The sequence below is a fragment of the Sus scrofa genome, chromosome 7 (assembly GCF_054392235.1).
Source record: "Sus scrofa isolate SSC_HxYL_T2T_F1_AM1 chromosome 7, Sscrofa_HxYL_maternal_Yorkshire_Landrace_v2.0, whole genome shotgun sequence".
In the NCBI taxonomy this organism is placed as follows: domain Eukaryota; kingdom Metazoa; phylum Chordata; class Mammalia; order Artiodactyla; family Suidae; genus Sus; species Sus scrofa.
In genome coordinates, this window is record NC_139389.1 from 97,320,845 (window position 1) to 97,336,200 (window position 15,356).

Genomic DNA, 15,356 nt, shown 5'->3' on the forward strand with positions numbered 1-15,356 from the left:
TGCTGGAGTGTGCTTTGCGCCTGGGGTTGGAATCCGGCTCCAGAATGTTTGGCGACCCTTGGTGGCCTCAGTGACTTTCTGCCTACACCCCTGTCCGAATGAATTGCCAGGAGGAAGATTCACAGCTGGCATGAAGGGTCTTGGAGATGCTTTTGTAGGTTGCTCAAGTTCAAGGAGAAAGGGGGAAATTAGGAAGGATGGCTGGGGTTCCTGGAGTCGTGAGTTGGAGAGGGCTACAGGGGATGCATGAAGGACATTTCCCCTAAATGCCTGGGAAATAATAGTTTTGCAGGAAGTGAACCAAATGTGTCCTGTTACTCAGGCAGGTCACCAGGAAATCTGGTGTGTGTGCATGTGAGTGTGTGTGTGTGTGTGTGTGTGAGAGAGAGAGAGAGAGAGAGAGAGAGAGAGAGAGTTATTCACAGCTTGTTCCCTCCCCTTCTGAGTGTACACAGTGTGCTTGGGTGTTTGATCAGCTGTTGGAGGTTTGGGGCCAGGGGCTTGTGAGCATTTTCAGAGGAGGAGCAGAAACCAGATCTGGAAAAACCAAGGGTTGGGAGCTCTCCCTTGAGGTTTGCTATTGGTTGCAGTGTGACTTTGAGTCAAGGTGTTTCTTTGTGGTTCCACAGGATTAAATGCCAGTGGTCCTGAGAAAATGGAGAAGGGGGAAATGTGCCCTGCCCCCCGGCCCCCCCCATCCCCTGCCTTGGCTCTGGCCCCATTGTTCTTCCTTGTGTTGATCCCCTGATGTGTGGATTGCCCCTCTCTGCACCTCATCCTTCCCACTGCCCCCATCCTCTGCTTACAAACTTCAGTGGCTCCCTGGGTGAGGCATTCGGGACCCTTACAAACTAGCCCCAGGCACCTTGAGGCCATTAGCCAGCCCTTCCCAGCCTCCTCTCTGTCACTTTCCTCCTTACACTTCGGGCTGCTGGCTTGTGCTTTTCTGATGGGCCACTTCCCACTGCACACTTGCCATGACTGCACACATCTGCAAGGACCAGCTCTCATGCTCCTTCTCCTGGGTAGTTTTCCTAGACATCTGAGCCAGGCTGTCACTTCCTTTCCTGGTCTCCCCCAGGCTTAGCCTCCTACATCTACCATACAGCCCTTTTCACTCCATTCTGGGTGGCTGGGTATAGTGTTCAGCTCCCGCACTCAGCAGACCTGTGCCGGAGGGTGGGGGTGTCCAGTCCCCATGCCCAAGGACAGCCTGGCATTCAGCAGACATGCTGTAGTCCTTTACTGACTTCCTGATTGTTCAGTTGCAATGAACGTTGATGCGTACAGCAGCTCTGAGCCTGGAGGTTTGAAACTTTTCGCTCAAAATAGGCCGCCAAGCCCACAAGGCGGTGTACTTTTTAAGAAGGTATTTGAACTATTTTGCCAGTCTGCTCCTTATTACCCAGGAGTGGGGGAGAAAAGCGAGCAGCATGTGGCCAGATGTGAGGGCCCTGAGCTTTGGATTTGAGCAGGAGAGCCTGCACTCAGGGCTGGCCTGTGAAATGAGTGTTGGAGGAAGGTTCTGACTTCATAAGAGAAGCTGGTCATGGATGTGGTCTGCCTTCTCGTCCCAGGGTGGCTTTACAGGGGGACGGCGGCCACCCTGGTTTCTGATGTGGCCAGGGTCTTACATTTTACAGCTGTGAAGGGCCTTGATGGTGGTACACAGTCCCTATGTGCTCCTTTGCAGAGGAGAAAGTTCCAGGGAGTGGAGTAAATCATCCAGTAGATTCTAGAACAATGCAAGCCTGTGGCCAAGGAAGGGCCAGCACCCCACCTCACTGCCCTGTACTGTGACCTTTCTTCGGTCCTCTGCAGGATTCTGGAAGGCCTGCTGCCCTGGCTGGGTGTCCTCCTTACCTGCTTCCACTCCTAGCTTCTTAGCATGCGGTCACTGCACCCTGGCTATTCTGTCCCCCAAGTCTCCCTGAGACTGTCGCATCTAGGCCACACCCCCTTCCCCCACGGGAGCTTCCCCACCTGCCAGCACTTCTGCCTGGCTTGCCTCTGTCCCTGTCTCCAGAGTCAGAGCAGTATCCTTCAGGTTGATATTCCTGCCACCATCCTGGTCCCGCTTCCTTCCATCCTCCCTCTTCTGGTCTCATCCTTCTTCTGCCCCCACCCCCACCACAATGCACAGGCACCTTAGTACATGGGCATGCCAGATGCTCATGACCAGGGTCCCGCTTCTGTCTTCAGCCCCCATCTCAGCTCTGCCCACTGCTCCAGCCCTGCCCGACCCCCAGGCATTCTCCAGATGCATCCTGTGGCCTTAGCACTGCATGTCACTCTGACCCTCTGTCCAGAGTCCCCTCCACCACCAAGACTATACGGCCAGTTCCTTGCTGTTTGCCAGCCTGTGTCGCCTTCTCTGAGAATCACCCCCCATACAACCCTTTGCCCAGTCATAGCCCCTCAGTGCTCCCAGAACACACTTAAGTTTTGAACTTTCTACCTAGGAGTCAAGAGTGTGGTTGAGGTCACCAGGCTGACGGCTCCTAAGAGCAGGACTGGCCCTTCATCATTTATTTGGATGGAAGTTCTGTCCAGCTCTCGGTAGGGTCTGCCCACCTGGGTCTGTTACTTGATGTGTTTTGTGAGATCTGGAAGGAAATTAACAAAGAAGCTGTGTTTAGGAAGTAGGAAACTGCGATTCCTCCACTTTTCGATGTTGGGAAGCATCTCATGGGGCTGCATGGATTCAGGGATAATACCTGTAAGCCAGTGGCTGCTGTTCTCAGGACCTTTTGCCCCATGTGCTCACTCTGACTTTACCCTTAGAGATCTGGGGGGAATCTGACTTCACTCTCTGCTGTCTTACGAACAAGGAGGAGACAAGTCAGAAACTGCCACCTGAAACCATGACTTTCCCTTCCTCCTGGAGATCCTGTCCCCATCCTGGCCACAGCCCTCCCTCCCCCAGCTCCACAGCCCAGGCTGCATTTCTCCCAGATCTCTGTTGGCTGCATGCCTAACCACTTATTTCAAAAGCTTTGTAAAATCCTCTTATCTGAAAGGAGGGTTTGTTTTGGTGCTTCCTGGGGGATGAGGAGGAGGAAGAATTCTAGGCGATCTCACGTTGCCCAGCTGTTGCACTTGGATCAGTGGCACAGGTGCACACTGTCATGTCCTGAAGACATTGGCACCATGGGAGCTTAGTTAATTACTAAGCCTGGTCTTTGAAAAGGAACAAAAATGCTTTTGCTTCTCCTGGACTTCCTAGATCTCCCATGGTCTTTACAAATGTCTTTATTTACATTTGAAATAAAAATAAATATTATTTAAGAGAAAATATAGAAGCTAGAAGCTTAATATTTTCAGGGAGTTCCTGTTGTGGCACAGTGGAAACGAATCTGACTAGTATCCATGAGGATGTGGGTTTGATCTCTGGCCTTGCTCAGTGGGTTAAGGATCCGGTGTTTCAGTGAGCTGTGATGTAGGTCACAGAGGTGGCTTGGATCTGGCGTTGCTGTGGCTGTGGCATAGGTCAGCAGCTGTAGCTCCAATGTGGCCCCTAGCCTAGGAACTTCCATATGCTGCAGCTGCGGCCCTAAAAAGCAAAAAAAAAAAAAAAAAATATATATATAAATAAATATATATATATAAAATATATATAAATATATATATATATATATAAAATATATATATATATATATATATAAAATATTTTCAGGAATTCCCATCATGGCTCAATGGTTAATGAATCCCCATGAGGTTGTGGGTTCAATCCCTGGCCTCGCTCAGTGGGTTAAGGATCAGGTGTTGCCGTGAGCTGTGGTGTGGGTCGCAGACGAGGCTCGGATCCCGTGTTGCTGTGGCTCTGGCGTAGGCTGGTGGCTATAGCTCCAATTTGACCCCTAGCCTGAGAACCTCCATAAGCCATGGGTGCGGCCTCAGAAAAGACAAAAAAAAAAAGACAAAAAAAAAAAGACAAAAAAATTTTGCAGGATTTGGGGAAAAAGCGACTATTCTGAAATGCTTTCAGTTATTGCTCAATAGTATATCAATATTATTTTAATAAATAGGGGTTTGTGGCCGAGTTCTGATTAGAAAGTTAAGCCCCTTTTTTTCCTGACTTTAAGAGAGAGAGTGGCACTTGTTTAGTACCAGGAGGTCACTTTTGATTGTTTGAATAAGGTTTTTTGTTTTTGTTTTTCTTTTTGTGGCTGCACCTATGGTATATGGAAGTTCCTGGGCCCAGGGTCGAATCACAGCTGCAGCTGCTAGCCTATGGCACAGCCACAGCAATGCCAGATCTGAGCTGCACTTGCAACCACGCTGCAACTTGTGGCAACACCAGATCCTTGACCCACTGAGCAAAGCCAGCAATTGAACCTGCATTCTTACAGACATTATTTCAGGTCCTTAACCCACTGAGCCACGACAGGAACTCCTGACCAAGATTTTGAATTGGGGGAAAAGTTATAGAAGTGAAAAATATCTTAATTTAATTTTTGCTTTTCAAGTGGATTTTCATCTTTCTCTGTTTTCCAGTTTCACTGAGATAAAATTGACATTTAGCACTGTATAAGTTAACCTGGATAGGATAACAACTTGACCTACGTATATTGTGAAATGATTACCACAATAAGTATAGTTGACATCATCTCATATAGATACCAAAAAAAAGGAAAAATGGTTTTTTTCCTGGGATGAGAACCTTTGGAGTCTACTCTTTCAGCAACTCTCCTATACGTCACACAGTAGTGTTCACTGAAGCCATGTTCCCATTCCACACCCAGGACTTATTGGTCTTATTGGAAGTCTGTACTTTCATCCACTTCCCACGGATGTTTAATTTGATGTACCACAGTGAAGAAAGAGTGTTAAATAAATCGAGTCCAGCAAAAATCCAGATTAAAAAAAAAAAAAAAGATGGTAAAGAGTGCAGTTCCCTAGCGGCTCAGCAGGTTAAGGACCCCACGTTGTCTCTGTGAGAAGGTGTGTTCGATTCCTGGCCTCAATCAGTAGATTTAGGATCCTGTGTTGCTGCAAGATGTAGTGTAGGTCACAGATGTGGCTTGGACTGGCGTTGCTATGGCTGTGGCTGTGGCTTTGGTGTAGGCCCCAGCTGCAGCTCTGATCCACCCCTAGTCCGGGAACTTCCATATGTCGCAGGTGAAGGCATTAAAGAAAAAAGGGGGTGGAGTGGGGTAAAGAGTGTGCCTTTAGGAGTTCCCATCGTGGCGCAGTGGTTAACGAATCTGACTAGGAACCATGAGGTTGCGGGTTCGGTCCCTGCCCTTGCTCAGTGGGTTAACGATCCGGCGTTGCCGTGAGCTGCAGTGTAGGTTGCAGACGCGGCTCGGTTCCCGCGTTGCTGTGGCTCTGGTGTAGGCCGGTGGCTACAGCTCCGATTCGACCTCTAGCCTGGGAACCTCCATATGCCGCAGTAGCGGCCCAAGAAATAGCAAAAAAAAAAAAAAAAAAAAAAAAAAAAAAAAAAAAAAAAAAGAGTGTGCCTTTGATTCAGTTCTCCATCAAGGTAAAAAAGAAGTCACAGTCTGTGGGAGGAATAGGGTCCCTAAAGTGGTCCTTTCCTGGGTGGATTATGCCTGTTCTGGGGTCATTTGACAATGTCTGGAGATGCTTTGGACTGTCATGACTTGGGGAGGAGAATGCTACTGGCATCTGGTGGCTGGGGGCTGGAGATTCTGCTGGACATCCTACAGTGTCCAGGACAGACCCCTCAACGAAGAATCCAGCCCAGGATGTCAGTAGTGCAGGTGGGAGCCTGCTGGTTGTCTGATGTGAGCAGTTTACTGAACCTTTTGGGGCATCTGCTTCACAGCACTAATTAAAGTACCTGCTTCCACGGGCTACCGAGATGCTTGGAATGATCTCAGGTCCATCAAATCCCTGGCTCCCCTTTAAGCAGCCAAGTGTCCTATTGTCTTATAAAAAAGTGATTCTGGAAACAGATGTAATCCACACCCAACCTTTTGGTCTTGCTTCTGCTTGTAAATGAGGAGACAGCCATATGGCCGAGATAATCAGGCAGGTGCATCTGTTTCTGAGCCTTTAAAAAATGAAATTGGTGACTCTTGGCCTGCATGAGCTTCTCTGAACATGTAGCACCCCATGTAGGCCCCCCCTCCCACTACTCAATCCTCGTGCACTACCCCCTCCCCCCAGGAAGGAGGTGAACCCGTTACTGCCCTTATTAACAGCCCTATAAGGATTTGGGACCTGCCACCGATTCCTTCTATCAAGTTGGAAAGGGGGAGACCCCTCTTTAGTTTAAACATGAGCCCTCTGACTTGTCTGGCTTTGCCTGTAAACTCTCATGTCCACATGCTCATTGGGTCTGGGGGCTTTGCAAACACAGGCCCTTCATGAAATAGGGGCATATCAAAGGGTGGGGTGGGGGTCTGGAGTATCAGTGTCTGCATGGCATCCTGTAGAGAGAGTGTCACAGGAGGAGAAACCCTCCCAGATTTAAGCAGAGAAAGCTTCACGGGTTATGTCTTTAATTTTAATTTTATGGTTGATGTTTTGGTTCTAGCTATTTGCAAAGAGAAATTCTGGGACCATGAATTTAGAATCATGTTGTCATGGTTTCAATTTAAAAATCTCTCCTTAATCTAAGGCGATCTGCCAGAAATCCAGACTTGATATTTCTTTTCCTGGGGGTACAGGGAAGAGCAGTCCCTTGGCAGGTGTGGAGCAGAGCAGGGGGGCTGTGGCAAAGAACATGGGCAGAGCTCTCCAGCCCTGGGAGGGCCACAGAGTGTGGAGTGTGGAGTTTCTTTGCACTCGGAGCTCCACTGACCTCCCTCCTTCTACCCATTGTACAGATGAAGAAACTGAGGCCCAGAAACAGAAAGACGTCTCAGACTGTGGGTTTGTAGGAAAAGCAGGGCTGTAGCCCAAATGTTCAAATGCTCAGCCTAGCCCTTTCTAGGCCTCTGAGATGTGGTGGACTGGGTTTTCACCTGGTCAGCTGGGTCTCCCATGTCAGCCTGGATCCCAGGAGAAGGCATGGCTGAATGGGTGGCATGGTCTTCCCAGTGCATTTAGTCAGACCCACTGGGAGCCTAGAGGGTGCTGTGGGGAACATGGCTGAGGTGAGAGAGTTTCCAGTTCAGTCTGGGAGACAGGATAATGCCTTGAGGTGATTCTCCTTGGCAGGTAAAAAGCGATCCAATTCTGTAGCGAAGTCATGTATCAAAAGAAACACTTGAGGAGCTTATGTTGTGGCTCAGCGGTAACGAACCCAACTAGCGTCCATGAGGACATGGGTTTGATCCTAGGCTTTGCTCAGTGGGTTAAGGATCTGGCGTTGCCATGAGCTGTGGTGTAGGTCGCACGCAGACATGGCTCAGATCTCTTGTTGCTGTGGCTGTGGCACAGGCCTGCAGCTGCAGCTCCAATTCAACCTGGGAACTTCCATATGCCACAGGTATGCACCGCCCCCCCTCCCCCCAAAAAAAGCAACACTTGATGAGCTGCAAAAGGATGGCCCCAGGAACTTTTGGGGAAGGGGTGGAATGGTCAGGGAAGGCACGTGGGGAGGAGAAGGATTAGGACATGATAGGGGTGGGGGGTTTCAGAAGAAGAGGTTCTTCCAGGACCATCTAGCCAAGCAGGTGTTGCTGTGGGTAGGGTTTGTGAAAGCTATCACTTGGAAATTATGGTGGCAACAATAATAATAACTAATGTTTATTAAGCCCTTACTGTATGCTAAGCTCTGTGCTGAACACTTCATATGTATTTCCTCATTCCTATGACAGGTGCATGTCAGAATCCCATTTTACAGGTGGGTAAATCAAGGTGCAACGTGATGAAGGGTCTTGCTCAAGGCCATGCAGCTGGTGAAGGGCAGGAATCTGATTTCTGAACCAGCATTCCCTGTCCCCACCCCCACCCCCTTTTCCTGTTGTAGCCAGATCTCCAATGACAAAAATCCTAGCCAGAGGATTTTGAGATTTGTAGTAGGTCAGAGGAGCACGTAATTGAAAGAGCTGCTTTAGTGATGCTGACCTGTTTGTTTCAGGTACTTACTCAGTATTTGCTGAGTGAAGGGATGAATAGTGACGTGGCTGCCTTGAGGGAGCAGGATGCCTGGGGGAGACATGTGAAAGATGCTGGAAGGTCTGGTAGGGCTGGAGTCTCAAGTATATGGAGAGGGGGAGGAAGAGGAAAGTGTCAGGATGAGCAGAAAGGTCTGGGGGGTGGGCATGGAGAGGGAATGCGAGGCAGGGGAGAAGGCTGGGTGAGAAAGAAGGTGAAACTTGCTCTTTCAGAAACGCCAGCCATGCAGCTGGACATCTTGGCTCGAGGTGGAGCGGTTGGGCGTTCTGTCGAGAAGTGCTTGTCCCTGCAGTGGGGGTAGTGGTGGCAAGGACTGACATTCCCACGCCTCCCCTACCACGTGGCAGGGACAAGTGGATGCTGAAAGGGTCACTTATGACGTGTGTCCCAAAGCACAATGACCCCAGAATTTCCAGGCTGTGGTTGGGTCCCCTGGGTCCACCAGAGAGTCCCTCTTGGTCATCTTGCCGCTGCCCTGGAACCAGTGGGGCGGCCCCTAGAGGCTTCCTTCCTCGCTTTAAGCCTCCCTTCCTCTGCCTGGCACCTCACATGTGAGCCAAATGGACCCAGCCCTTTGCAAACATGCTTGGGAGCTGGAGGAACAGGTCTCGTGCATTTGCTCTTGCCATAGTTCTCGTGGCTCCTCAACAGGTCAGACATGGGGTGTGCTTATTTTTTCTTGGAAGAATGAGGGTTGGATCTGTCCCTTGGGGACTGAGGGCAGGAAAGAGAAGCAGATGGAGGTGTAACCCTGTAGTGTTAGGAAGAACCCCAAGACTTGTCATCTGAGCTGCTTGGGGTTATCTGGCCCATGTGGTGTGCTCCTGTGTGCAGTATAAGCCCGGGCACACTGTGTGTTGGGTGCTGGATGCGGGCTTTGGGCTCCATCAACGGTGTTACTTTGTTAGTCCTGAGGGTACGGTGCCCAAGAGGGTAGGGGAGTGGCGAGGTTGTGTAGGTAACAACTGGTACCCCTTAATCATGACTGAACTGCTGGTGAGCAGATATAAGGAAGACCTTGGTTGACCATGCTTGTCGTGCCATCTCTCTGGGCCCATGATTTTAGCTGGATTCTTCAGTGTCACTCAGGCTTGGCAGCCAGAACCAAATAAACCATGGCCAGAAAACTGAGTCAGAGGTTGCAGGACAATGGCCCACGGATATGTTTTTGTTTTGTTTTGAACTAGGTAGTGCTTTTGTTTTTATTGAAGTGTAGTTGATTTACAGTGTTTCATGTGCACAGCAAAGTGATTCAGTTATATGTGTGTGTGTGTATATATATATTCTTTTTTGCCTTTTACAAGTTTTAACGTATAGTCGAGGGAACCCTCCTGCACTGTTGGTGGGAATGTAAACTGGTACAGCCACTATGGAGAACAGTTTGGAGATACCTTAGAAATCTATCCATAGAACTTCCATATGACCCCACAATCCCACTCTTGGGCATGTACCCGGACAAAACTCTACTTAAAAGAGACACATGCACCCGCATGTTCATTGCAGCACTGTTCACAATAGCCTGGACATGGAAACAACCCAAATGTCCATCAACAGATGATTGGATTAGGAAGATGTGTTATATATACACAATGGAATACTACTCAGCCATAAAAAGAATGACATAATGCCATTTGCAGCAACATGGATGGAACTAGAGAATCTCATACTGAGTGAAATGAGTCAGAAAGACAAAGACAAATACCATATGATATCACTTATAACTGGAATCTAATATCCAGCACAAATGAACATCTCCACAGAAAAGAAAATCATGGACTTGGAAAATAGACTTGTGGCTGCCTGATGGGAGAGGGAGGGAGTGGGAGGGATTGGGAGCTTGGGGTTATCAGACACAATTTAGAATAGATTTACAAGGAGATTCTGCTGAGTAGCATTGAGAACTATGTCTAGATACTCATATTGCAACAGAACAAAGGGTGGGGGAAAAATGTATACATGTAAGGATAAGTTGATCCCCTTGCTGTAGAGTGGGAAAAAATAAATAAAAAAATAAAGTATAGTTGATTTACAGTGTTGTGCCAATTTCTGTACACATATATTTTTTCAGATTCTTTCCCATTATAGGCTATTACAAGATATTGATATAATTCTCTGTGCTATACAGTAGGTCCTTATTATTAGTGTATACCTGTTAATCCCAAATTTCCAATTTATCCCTCTCCCCTTTATGCTTGGGTAGCCATAAATTTGAGTCTGTGAGTCTCATTCTATTTTGTAAATGAGTTCATTTGTAGCATTCTTTTACATTCCACATATATGCACAGTGTTTTTGACAGCTGAGATAGTTGAGGGGGCTTAACATTGAGAGTCTTCAGATCACAATTCAGATTTGCATTTTCTCAGCAGATAAGAATACTGGAAACACAGGATCTCTATAATGAGTGGGAGTAATGTGCGGGGTTGCGGCGGGGGGGGGGGGGCGGGAGCTGGGTAGCTGCCATCCCATCTTGCCTGGATTTGGAAGTGCCAGTCTTGGTGTCTCCTTGACTCTGAGATAGAGCAGTGGCTGCTATTTGTCACCATGTTTGTTCTAATGTTTACATCACACCAGGCTCGCCTCACTGGTTTTCTGTGCCTGCGGGTTCCGGGGCATTTGAGTCATTGTGCTTGGCATGGAAATTTCTGGGCTAGGGGTCAAATTGGAGCTACACCTGTGACCCTTGCCCCAGCAACAGCAACACCTGATCCAAGCTACCTCTACGACCTCTGCTGCAGCTTTTGGCAATGCCAGATCCTTAACCCACTGAGCAAGGTCAGGGATCAAACCTGTGTCCTCACAGATACTAGTCAGGCTTTCAGCCCACTGAGCCACAACGGGAACTCCTGTCTAAGATCTTGAAGCTCGTGCTGCACGAGGTAAAGGAAAAGGCTTTTGTCTCGTGTCCCCAAGAGTGCTCAGGTTGCCCATGTGGAGTGGAGCCAGATGAAATTCCCATCACACTGGTGCTGGGCTTGTTGAAATGGCTTTTGGAGGAAGGTGATGGGTGGAGCTCAGGGGCTGAGCCCAGGGCAGTAGTGCAGAAGCTGGTGCTCGGGAACTGGATTCTGATCGCCCCCTCTTGGATTTGCCGCTCAGCCCTGGGCCAATCCCATGTCATCGCCCCTTCCCCGGGGGACATAGCACTGTTGTCACTGCCTCTTGGGCACCTGCCTCCCTACAGAGTGGGGATGGAAAGTGGGTTTGGGGGTCATGTTCTTTCTCCAAGTTTGCTTGATTTTTTAGGGAAGGTTCAGTTGTTTCATGTTCTGAGGAGAGATCAGAGGTTGAAAACAGGAAAGGCCTCTGTCCTCAGAGCAGTGGGAGCTTCCAAGGGGCCTGAAGACAGGCATGCCACTCACAGCAGCTGCTGGATTCGGTTGGTCTCTTGTTTCCACTTTCCATTTTCATCTTCTTTACTAATGTTCTGATTGTCAAGAGCAACGCGCTTGCTGGGACGAGTAGTGTGGTTTCTGCAGAAGGCTGGTCTTGAGCCACAGCACTATGTTAGTGGGCTTTACAGGGCGGGCAGCTCAGCTGGAGAATGGGCTGGAGGTGCTGGGTTTGGCTCCTGAAGTTGCCAGGTGAGTAGGAGGTGACGGGCAGCCTCTGGATGGGAAGTGTGGGGTGCGCCCTTGGCCTTGCCAGGAGAAGGGTCTCCTCCCAGGGGGGCAGGCCTGATGCACACTGCATCCATTCAAATGTTTATCTTCATTACCTACTTTTTTTTTTTTTGGCTTTTTAGGGGTGAACCCGTGGCACGTGGATGTTCCCAGACTAGGGGTCGAATCAGAGCTGTAGCTGCCACAGCCAAGTACAATTTTTTTACACCATAGCTCATGGCAACACCAGAGTCCTGCCCCACTGAGTGAAGCCAGGAATTGAACCTGCATCCTCAGGGATATTAATTGGATTCGTTTCTGCAGCACCACAATGGGGACTCCCATTACCTTCTTGGAATTGTATCTACTTATGTACTGGTTTATTTGTTTTAAAAATAGCTGATCTATTCCCATGGTTTGAAATAAATTCGTGTTTAGTGAACCATCTTCTTCTTCATCCCGTTCCACGGCCACCCCACTTCCTTCTCTGGATGCAGTCAATTTCTTGTGACTCTTCCAGAGAGATTTTATAAGTATAGAAATGAATGAGTGTGATATATACACATACATGTATATATCTATCTTTCCCTGTTTTTAATGATAACTTTATAAGATATAATTCACATACCATGCAATTCACACATTTAAAATGTCCAACTCAGAATTTCTGTCATGGCTTAGCAGGTTACGAACCCAACTAGTATCCACGAGGATGTGGGTTTGATCCCTGGCCTTGCTCAGTGGGTTAAGGATCCGGCATTGCCGTGAGCTGTGGTATAAGTTGCAGATGTGGCTTGGATCTGGTGTGGCTGTGGTCTAAGCTGGCAGTTGTAGCTCTGATTCAACCACTAGCCTGGGAACTTTCATATGCTGAAGGTGAAGCCCTACAAAGCCAAAAAAAAAAAAAATCATCAGGTAATAAAATGTCCAACTCACGGTTTTTCACCAACTTGGTATATTCACCAAGTTGTACACCACCCTCCAATCAGTGATTTTTATCATTCCGGAAAGAAATGTGAGCCCATTATCAACCACTCCCCATCTCCCTCCCAACCCCCCCCACCACGAGATCTGCCCCCAGAACCCCAGCTACACCCCAGTGGCAAGCAGTAGACGAGGGTACAGCCTTCAAGTGGAGGGTGAACGACTGCCCGGAGGCTCACAGGCAGGGGCATTGCAGGGCTGACATGGAGTGTCACCTCTGGACGCAGTCTATGATCTGACCATTGCACCCCCAGATTGAACTTTTGACAGCAAACTAACCCATCTGGGGTTGCATTGCTTTGTGTCTCTTTGCAGGGGAGGGCAGGCCCCCCTTCAAGCGGGTCCTCTGGGCTCCTACACCCCTCCTCAGCCTTTGCGTCTGCCTGAGCCGTGCGCCAATTGGGAAACCCACTTCAGCCCAGCTGTTGAGAGGACCTTTGAGTAAACAAACCCTCTGGCTTTAGGATTACATTTCAGAGTACAAGAATTTGAACCGCTCCTCTGTCTTGTTAAAAATGTGTGTTTTGGCTCCAGTGGAAGGATCCTTTGTCTCTTGTAGAACTTCTGTGGTCTTGCTGGGTCCTGTGATGCACAATGTAGGCATTTACTTAAAACCACCATTGATCACCTCTTTGTTGAGGCCACCTGGTTTAAAGGGACCTTGTAGCAGAAAAGAAAAGTTGCAGGAGGGGGGCATGCTGTTGAGGATTGGCCAGCAGTATCTTTTCCCTTCCTTGTTCCTGAACCTTCTCCTTCTTGGGCCGGGAATGCTGAGGAAGCTGTCCTCCTGCTTGCTCTCCCCAGCCCCCACCCCGTGGGGAGGTGAGGGAGCAGGTCTGTACGGAGAAACACCGGGATAGGAACCCAAGTCTGACTCTAAACCAGGGCTCTGTCTAGAACCACGGGCTTCTTTCTCAAGCTGTGTCTTTGAGGCTGACCCACTGTCCCCTGGGGATACTTGGGTGACTTCAGATTCTCTGTGGCCATGTAGCCTTTGTTTTTCCTCTGGCCCAGGTGCTGGTAAACAGCCCTGTGGGACGATGACACGGATGTTTGTGTTCTTGGAATACCTGTTCACAGGTAGCCCTGACCGAAAACTTTCATGATATTGTCACGGAGGCACTTCATCTGTATGGTTCTTTGTTTCTAGAACCAGAAATGGGGAAGAGTCCTAGGGCTTCAAAGGGACAAAATTGGAAAATTACACTTACACGTGGGAGGTTTGCTATTAAAATGTAGGCAAATCCCAAGATGGTGTTTATTGTTACAGCGATGCCTCTGTTCCTTCGAGATCCTGTGACCGTTACAGTTCCTTGGTTCTGGGGACAGGAAGCCCCGCCCAGACTGGCTTTGGTGCCAGAGAGTAGTGTTGCTGGTGTAAAGGAGAGCTGGCTTCATGGTAGATTTAGGATTTGGTCTCTCTCCCTCTCTGTCCTGTACCAACCATATTGTCTTTATTTTCCATTTCCAGAAGATGGCAAGGTGGCTTTCACCTGTGTGATTTACTGCACCCCCTTCCTGCTGTCCTAGCAAAGGTCACTGGCTCTGATTAGTCTCTTACTCCTCTCTGTAACCCCACCATGGCCTGGGGGGTTGCAATTCACAGATTGACTCAGGCTGACATCCCAGGTTCACGCCAGCAGCTGGGGATGTGGTCACTGGTCAGGCCTCCTTACCCACAGGGACCATGGGGGAGGGGGATTTACTGAGGATACAGATGCCCAAATGAGGGAGGAGATGGATGTTGGCCTGCCCCAACCCAACACATATACTAAGAGAGTCACCATTAGAATTTTTTATTTTCTTTTTAGGGCTGCACCCGCAGCACATGGAAGTTCCCAGGCTAGGGGTCGAATTGGAGCTACAGCCGCTGGCCAACACCACAGCTCATAGCAACACTGAATCCCTGACCCACTGAGTGAGGCCAGGGACTGAACCTGACTCCTCATGGATGCTAGTTGGATTCGTTTCCACTGCACCACAACGGGAACTCCCAGAAAGAGTTTTAAGAAGTCTGCCCAGATCAGTTTGAACTAGTAAGGTGTGAGCTATAGTATGTATAGTATAGCTAAAGTGACAGTTCCAGAACACTTATAATGAGGGCAAAGAATGTCTTGGCATTAAATTTAAGTGGGGGTGGAGTCTGGTGGGGGCATGGAGTGGGCTTGCAGTGGGAGTGAGTGGGGGAGCTGGTGCCATGCCTCTTGGCCAGCACGAGATGGTTCAAGGTAACCTGCCAGGGAGGTTCATGCTGGGGCAGCGCCCCCCGCCCCAGTCCTTGGCTGTGGGGGATGTCGAACTCTCTGAGCCTCAGTTTCCTTGGCTGTAGTACAGGGATAGCAGTACTGCCTTATAGGGTGATTTATACATTTTGTATGTGACCATACATGTAAAATGCTTAGCGAGCACCCAGAAGGAGCTCAAATTTTATGATCAGAAAAGATGCGTTAGAGCATCTACACTCAGAAGAGACAGCAGGACACCATAGGATATTTAGGCTTTGAGTGAGTCTGATTTCCTCTTATCTGGCATCTCCCTCCCTGAGGCAGACTGGTTCCATTCTCTAACTCCAGGACAGTGAGGCTGGAAATTGAGGGTCTGTGGGAAATGGTGATTGACTCTGGTCATGCGTTTCCATGCTTCTGACTTGCACACAACTAGTAAAGCAAAGGCTCACCTTTTAATCTGAGAAGCATGTGAGATGCCCCCCTCCCACCCCACCTGACTCAATCGTA

The 15,356-nt window shown here is 48.9% G+C and overlaps 1 protein-coding gene across 3 annotated transcripts in view; it reads left to right on the forward strand.

Moving 5' to 3' along the window:
* Nucleotides 1–15,356, forward strand: part of FAM174B (family with sequence similarity 174 member B) — a 90,614-nt gene that overhangs the window by 1,082 nt on the left and 74,176 nt on the right. The window lies entirely within an intron of this gene.